We start from the raw sequence: 7612 nt of genomic DNA on the forward strand, positions 1-7612 counted from the left end.
CATCATACTGATGCCTTCCAACATCATAGCTGAATTGCCACTGAAACAACTGTATTCAATGATGTTACACCAGGTATATAGTTCATATGTGGTTCTCCAGTCAAGAACTTGTCAGTCATTGTTAGAAATATAATCCAGTTGCATTGCTGCCAATTCTAGTGATCTTTATAAAAATCCAAATGAGTTGTGTGGGTTAAGGTAGGTCCTCTTGGTTTTAAGATTCACTTACAAACTTTCTTTGTTTGTGTGCTGATATTCAACCTGATTATTGTTTTTGAAGTTCACACTGAGACCATGGGCAGTAGTAGACTGGCAATTCTTAATGGCCTTGTTTTATATATATATATATATATATATATGTCATTACATGTCTTAGTTGACCTTGTACAGACTGGTTGTCTAATAACAGATTTTCAGCCTTCTTACTAAGGATCTGTAAACATGAATATGAGCTCCCACTTGTCTTTCTATGTGGTTTACAACATTTAAATACCTTTTACAGTCTGTACTTGAATCAAAACCTCTGCCTGCCACCTTCATGTAACATTGTCATATAATTTTATGAAAACAACAACATAAATTGAAGCAATCACCAAAACGACAAATTATCAGATCTAGAGACAGAATTGGGTAATTGTATTTCCAGGGTGGGAAGAACATGTAAAACACACTGAAACAGTCATGCATTTTTACACCAGATCATATAAGTAGGTATCAAACAAATGGCATACAGCTTTTTAAAATTGCATTGAGGTATAATTTGCGAGATGCTATTAATTTTTGCTCATTTTATTTTTTGAACAACAAAGATTACAAAATTAAATAAAATGACTTTCTGTTATTTAACAAAAAAAAAGGTTTCTTTGACCAAAAATTGAATATTGGATTGACCAGTGGTCAGAATTTTGAAATTGTTTTCAGAGAAAATACTGTTTTATGTTCTAATCATTTATGAGGATTGCCTGAGTAGGTAAATTAGAAAGTTTCTTACTTATCCTAAATGAAATATTCCAATGTTAATTGATTGTGATTCAAGTGACACTTTACTTTTGAACCATGACATTCTAGTTAGCTTAGTGATGTGACCGAAGAATTATGTAAATCCTGAGAAGCAAGCATGTTGGTGATAAGTGAAGTAGTCCTTGGCTAAAAATTCTTTACACTAACTCACAGAAATCTAAGTGATGTGATTGTCAAATGTACAACCAGTTCAGTTTATCTGTATTATCCTAATTTGGTTTCCAGCAGATTTTTAATTTTTAGAATTTAAATTTGAGACATTTCTTCAATTTATCACTTTATATTGACTTTTCATATGGTTGTTATGTGCACAATTATATGCTTATTCATTGTTCAGAAGTTTGATTTACGTACTGATAAACTTGCAGAGAATTTCATTAACTGTGTTTCTTGATTGAGCTTGGCCCTGTGGTTGTTTAACTTTTTCAAAATAGCACACAAGTTATAGGCAATGATGGAGTAGTAATTCTTCACATGTCTTTATAATAGTTTCTGAAGGTATTTCTTTTAGCATAAGTCAGAGATAAAAGATTTGCTGACAAAAAAAAAACTTAGTCAGTTATTAGATCTTATATTTGTGGACTAGATGTTCTGATTATAATTCTCATGGTTAGAAGGCAATCAAGTACCATGCATTTTCATAAAGACACACAGAGGGATCAGATGTGCAAAGAGAACTTCAGATTATTTGGTTTGTGCAATAATGTTGTTAATGTTTCAGTCTTAGAGGTATGTAATAGTCCTAATAATAAATCTGCTTATGAAAACAACAGTTGCAGAAAGTCAGGTCCACTATTCCATTATGTGACAGATATCTCATTCGAAGGTATGCAGATGCATACTGATGTAGGCTTAAGATTAAGCATAGATTATGACTTTATACATCTATCTATAAACTAATTTGTAATTTTTTTAGTATAGATCAATTCATGTATTAGTAGGTATATTTCTTTATATCTATTAGTCAGTGTTTACAGATAATCATAGTGGGCCACAATGTAAGGAAAATAATGTGAGTTTCAAAGTTGAAAGTAATTAAAACAATGGGCATTATGGGCCTGTTTGTTGAGAGAGATATATATTTCCTGGAAGCCAAGTGACCTCTATTTGGGTAATTGTAAAACTTCCATTTAGAGTAGTTCAAGAAGTCATTGTAAATCTCTTTTTAAATCTCAGCTCATTATTTCATTTAATATATTTCTAATAGGATAATAAGTATAATTAATGACAGTGATGTATACATTTGAAATTTTTTGGGGTGCGTATAGGGGTTTCAAGGTCTAAGGTCTGCAAATAATATTCGGTGGAGACATTTTTTGGTTTACCCCTCCTCCTCCTAGTGGCTTAGCAAAAAGTCTGTAGGCTTATAATGCCAAAAATTGGGTTTTGATGCCAGTTACTGGTACAGTACAGAGTGCCCATTGTGTAGCTTTGTGCTTAACAACAACAAAAAAATATTGTAGAATAATACATGTTGATTGTATATTTAATACATTTTTAAAACTTAAAAATTCATTTTGAACATTTCTGTAATAGGATTCCTAAAGTTATTACAACATAACTTCTAGTAGTGCTTTGTTAGTTTCAGTTTGCATAAATCTTGCCATAGTTTATTTTGTTAAACCAAGTACAGTGAAAGCTTTATTATCTGGCATTTGTTTGAACTGGGGAGTGCTGGATAGGTGAAAATTCCAATTACAAAAGTGTTACCTGTACAATATTTCACAAAAAAAATGTAGTTAACTCATTAATATTCTAAAGTACAGTGTTTTTACATCTTCTATAACAGTTTTAAACAATAATAAGTGTTGTAACAAATCTTACAACATTTAAGTATGAATCATAGTACAGGCAGCTAACAGTTGAAGCTTGCCAGTGGGAAAGAATGTAAACAGCAGAATCACAAAGCTACAGTGGCATTTGAATTTGGAGATATGGAAAAATGCAGTTACAAGAGCTCTCCGGATATGAAAATGCCGGATAATGAAGTTTTTACTGTATAGATGTATTGAAAAACAATTTATGTAAACTAACACAGAACAAATGTAATAAATTGTATGCATGTAAATAAATGTTTTGTATTCATGCAAATAAATGTTTTGTCTTGGTTATTTAAATAAAAGTGGTTTAATCTCAATAAATTGTAGAGTTAGTTTTAAGTAGAATTTTTTATGTATTATAGAAGCCTTGTGATTTGTATCTCTTAAAGCTAGATGTTCAACATTTTATGGTGCACCAAAATTATTTGTGTTTCACCTGCACCCGGTAGTGTTTGCCATTAATTATGAAAAATAGTTTTGATGCTTTTAACCTTGTTAGGGCCAGTTTTCACCTTTCAGGTGTCAAGTGCATGCCTGCATATCAAATTTCATAATTTAAGTAAGAAATATAATTCTAATCCTACTTAAACGTAAAAATATTTGAGAATTGATATCGTAGCATTATATCAAATTCATTTAATGTATTTCACAAAAAAAAAGAATGAAAATTTACGAATTTTCATTTTTCTGCAGCTCCAAGGAGACTTATCTGTAAACAATACATTTAGTGACTTTTTTTAAGAATTTCTCTGCTCTTCCCATAGTGTAGGTTTATATTTGCTAAGAAACTGATATTTCTTGGAAATATAATGATTCATGTCATGTTTTTATGATGTCATAACAAGTGGTCAGAAAAAACTGGTCACCAACTTTTTTTTTCCATTCTATCTTACATTTTTTCTCTAGTTTTCCAGTTATGTCTTTCTAAGGTTTTTAATATTTTGTTCATATTCTTTGATTTACTTTCCCCATACCTCCACGTTTTAGCTCATTTTTGTGGTCGTATTTTTCACTTTCCTGTCCAGTGCTTCCAGCACCACTTTTTATACATATATTATGCTTAGAATGTTGTGAAGTGCTTTAACTTTCTGTGCATATGCTCAAACCTGTCACATCTTCTCTTGATACCAAATATGATGCAGCAGCTTACAGTATAATTCTTTTATAACTGACAATTTTATTTAAAAGCAAAACTTGATAGTTTATTGAAAAAAGTTAAATTATTCTACAATATTTTATAAATCCAGTGCAGTGATTTTACTTCCAAGTATCAAGAACATTCAGTTAGTTTCAAAACAGTCATAATTCCAAACAAATCCACTTTCACTTTGGCTGTGTAACTCTATTACACTTAATGGTGTCTTGTAATAAATAATACTAGCTTTGAACTCGCTCAGTATTGCAGGGAATTCTTTACTTTCTCAGGTTTTTTTATAGTCTAGTCTAAATCTATTATTTTTTAATTCTGCTACAGTGTGTAGTAATAAACTTTTTGCTGGATTACATAAGAGCTATAGAACAATTCTTTACAAAGAAACTGTGACAGTAATTTACATCATATATCATATATTCCATTTTAATTGGTCTATTTCATTAATTAATTGATATAACTGATTAGCTATGAGTAGTGATTACATTGTTGTAGAAGTGTCAGACAATTCCAGAAAAGGCTGCAGGCCCAATAGCCTTCTGCAGGAACTAGCAGTTATACCTGCCCGGATGGTGGGTATTTCTGCTAGTAATTCTAATTTACAATGGTATAACTGTATTCTTTAATGTTGTATAAGGAGGTATGGATCTAGGTGAAAAGTCCTAGGGAGCTGAATCCCCACCTTTTTTCAGAAACTAATAATTATTATCTAATATTATAGAAGCAGGCACAGATATAGTGGAGTCCAAACCCTATCAGTTTTGTTCACAAATTAATTAAAAACCATCATGTGTCCTTATACTACTTGACAATATCAGAAGAAAAACATTAGGTGTCTCGTGTTTGGGCTGTCAATTATCATAAAAGTATTTTTGAGGTTTTTCTGAAATTCATCAGAGCTGGAGTCTATGGCAATTCAATTAAGGTGTCAGCCAATAACTGATTATTTTTAAGCTAATATATCCATATAAATATCAAATGTTGTGAAAGTAGATTTCATGCCTTTTTTCCAAACAGTAACAGTGTATCTAGACTTTAGAGATTTCTTTCCTTTAAAGTTAGTAATGTTTGGGGCACCTTCAGTTCTTATAGACTTGTTATGGAATTGATTTTTCATTGTTTAAAAAAATTATAATTCTCATGTGAAATATATTTTTAATGTTGTTTAAAAAGTTTTAAATGTTTGTTATTAACATATTAATCATATTATTAAAAAATAAAGATATAAGCTTTGATACCACTAGATTATGACCTAACTGAGCTTAGCACTTATATTAACTTTGACTTATTTAGGCTACTTAAGGACTATAAGGTCAACATTGATTAATCTAAGATACTTTATCATTATTATGGAAGTCTCTTCTTTCATGTAAAAAGTACTGAAGACTTAGTTATAGTTGTTGCACAGCTCAATTTTAAAACGTTAACTGATACTTTACCATTTTAAAATCAAACATTACTACACCACCTGGTGTGGAGGAGTTTTTGATTATAATAATACAATATCATATGAATAGACTTTCTAGTTTTATTCTTATTCATTCCTTAATGGTTTTCAAACTTTGTAAGATTGAGTTATAACTATCAACAGCTTTATTTCACAAAACAACGTGATGTTATTCTAACTTTTTATGTTGTTTGACTTTAAATTTAGGAAATTGGAAAATATTAAACAGTACTAGGTTTTTATTTTGGCTAAATACTCATTTGCCTAACAAATAAATGAGTTATGACTAGCTAGTTCCCTTTATTGGTTTCAAAGCAGTTGAGTAACTGTGAATAGATACAACACCTATGGCTCCAGCATTGTCATAGACTATGGATGATTCCACTTAATGTATTAAATGTTCAAACATTTTTGACATTTAAACTTTAGTATATAAAAAAAAACACTGAGAAAGTTCTATTACTTTCTTGTACGAATAGTTTTATATATAAAATATTGCATATTTCTGTAAACTATAAATATACAAAAATGCTATAGTAGCACGAAACATCTGAGGTACAATAATGCCCTGTTTTGATTAGACAGTGAGCATTAATCACATTATTACAGAAATGGTATGTGCTATCACAAGTAATGTAAATTTGCGTGATTGTTTTTCTGGTCACCCTGTCCCTTCATTAGATTAAACAGGGCTTTCATTTATTTCAAACTTCTAAAGATGACATTGCTATAGCTTAGTTGTTTTCACATCAGTATTTTGTATCTCTTACAGTGGAAGATAGGTTGACAATGTGTCAGAAGAGTAGTTCCAATTAAAAGTGAATAAGTTACCATTTCTGAAAGTAATTGCTATATTTGGAAAACATGACAATTGTTTTGTTTATAAATGCATACAAGACATTTATAATAACAATTTTTTTTCCCACTGCAATCTTATATTCAGTTTAATAGTAAAATATGTTTGTTTAATGTGTAATTTTCGTAGTAATATTAATGATTATAGCGATATAGGAAATTCGTTCAAAAGTGAGTGGCAGCATGATGTATTTTTACAAATGCATGGTAAGGTGAAGTGTGAATCTCGCTATCTTTCAGTAATGTCATGTGACAAAAGTGGGAAGTAAATAATGACAGAACCTCTGAGTAGCTGTAGTTCTTTAAATTTGACTTGCAAATTTTTAACATTTAATAGATTAAGCAAAATTCAAATGTTTGACATTTGGCTAATATCTAAACTCTGTTAACACCCTTTATCATAAACATGGTTATAGACATGTAAAACAGTCTGAATTGTCTGGAATAATACATTTATTTTCATCAAATGTAAAACTGAAAATATAATCTATGATGTAGAAGCATTTTATATTCCTTGATTCACTCTACTCTTTGTTTTGGACTGCAGTTTCACCTTTTCAATGCTCATCAGTACAGCTTGGGTCAGCAAACTAAAGAAATACAGTAATGCCTCTTATAATGGTGGTGTGAATATAGTATTTATGGAGTTTTGAAGTCCTTTTTACTCACTATTTAGTAACCTGAAGAAATAAATGTGTAGTGTCATCATCAAATGGTCTACTGTATGATGATGCATACTAAAATTGCTGTAATGCCACAATATTTTTTGCATACCTAAATTAATTTAGGTTACTGAATGATAAGTTTAAATGGATTTAAGAATTCCATAAATATTTAAAGTCTGGAAAAGTGTACACAGTATTGTAGCAACAGGTAATAAATGAATAAATATTTTCTTGTTTATAAATGTTAAACAATGCAGTTGTGTTGTCTGTATGATACATTGTCATGTACAAAGTTTAAGATTGAAAAATTAACTTAATTATAAGTTATTGTGCCTGAAGTCTGAAGACATGGGTTTCTTCTGGTTTTTTATATGTTAATTGTAATTTATATTTTAACTATTTTAAGTCAAAAACATTTTACAATTTATACTTTGTCATTTTCTGATCTTTATTTAGTGTTATTCTTGAAGGAAAAAAAGTTATTTTCATCTCTGCACAGCTGAACAGAGTTTTACTTGTAAACAAAAACTCACTTATAGATTTATTTTAAATGTTTTCTGCCCAGCCCAAAGAATAACAAAGAACCTGTCACTCCTTGAGAATATATTTTCCACTGTTTGATTTTCAAGCATTTCCCTTTGTTTTTGTATAGGCC

Source organism: Limulus polyphemus, unplaced genomic scaffold, assembly GCF_000517525.1.
Source record: "Limulus polyphemus unplaced genomic scaffold, Limulus_polyphemus-2.1.2 Scaffold2115, whole genome shotgun sequence".
Lineage (NCBI taxonomy): Eukaryota > Metazoa > Arthropoda > Merostomata > Xiphosura > Limulidae > Limulus > Limulus polyphemus.